Source organism: Centruroides sculpturatus, unplaced genomic scaffold (assembly GCF_000671375.1).
Source record: "Centruroides sculpturatus isolate CEXI.00-Female unplaced genomic scaffold, Cexi_2.0 scaffold739, whole genome shotgun sequence".
Lineage (NCBI taxonomy): Eukaryota > Metazoa > Arthropoda > Arachnida > Scorpiones > Buthidae > Centruroides > Centruroides sculpturatus.
This window is the reverse complement of record NW_019385063.1, coordinates 143984-144772: the sequence shown is the minus strand read 5'-3', so window position 1 is coordinate 144772 and position 789 is coordinate 143984.

Here is a 789-nt window from a genome sequence, read left to right as displayed (position 1 = left end):
ACAAGAAGAGAACATCCTCTGTTTTTCCGTTATCCGTTAAAAATCTCGCTTAGATGGGAACTTTCGACCCCTCTTCGCTTCCACTTTCATCCGCTCACATGAACGAAGTTCAAGCCAATGATTGGACGAAAATTTTGAAATAAAAGGAGAAATTAGTCAGAATTCGGGGAGTTCTTCGACAGATCCGAAGCATATAAACTCCACTCAGTTCTCCTCCTGATGGCCAACGCCCATAACGGAGTCCGATAGACTAAGTCCCGAGTCTACACTTAGAAGAAGTGGTATTTTTATATTTTGTGCACGAATTGATCTCCCATACGAAAGTAATATGAACCCTATCTACAAGGTGTCCTATATCTACAGAACAAAGACGACAACTAACAGGTCGTATGTTTAGAATCATTTTGTGAGCTCTCTCTCTCGAACGCGCATTAGCATAGATTCAGTCCTAGTCTATAGCTTGTCATATAATCGTTGTATTTGGTTATTTGTATTCGTTTGTTTGAGATTTATTAAATTTACTCTTGTTTTATTTTGTAAGAATGTCTCCTCAATTTATTTCGAATCAGATCGCCTACGCGTGTTTGTCCGCGCATCGATAAATTGACAAACTGGTGTCGGGAACCTGACGAACTTCTGAACCTCGCAGTTCGGATCTGATTTTATACGCTCTCCTATGTAAACTTTTTACGATCGGATCTTACGATTCGAAACTCGGGGAACTATTCTCACGGAATAGGCCGATTAAGTGGTACTAACGAATTAGTGTACCCCCGGCTAATCTCACAC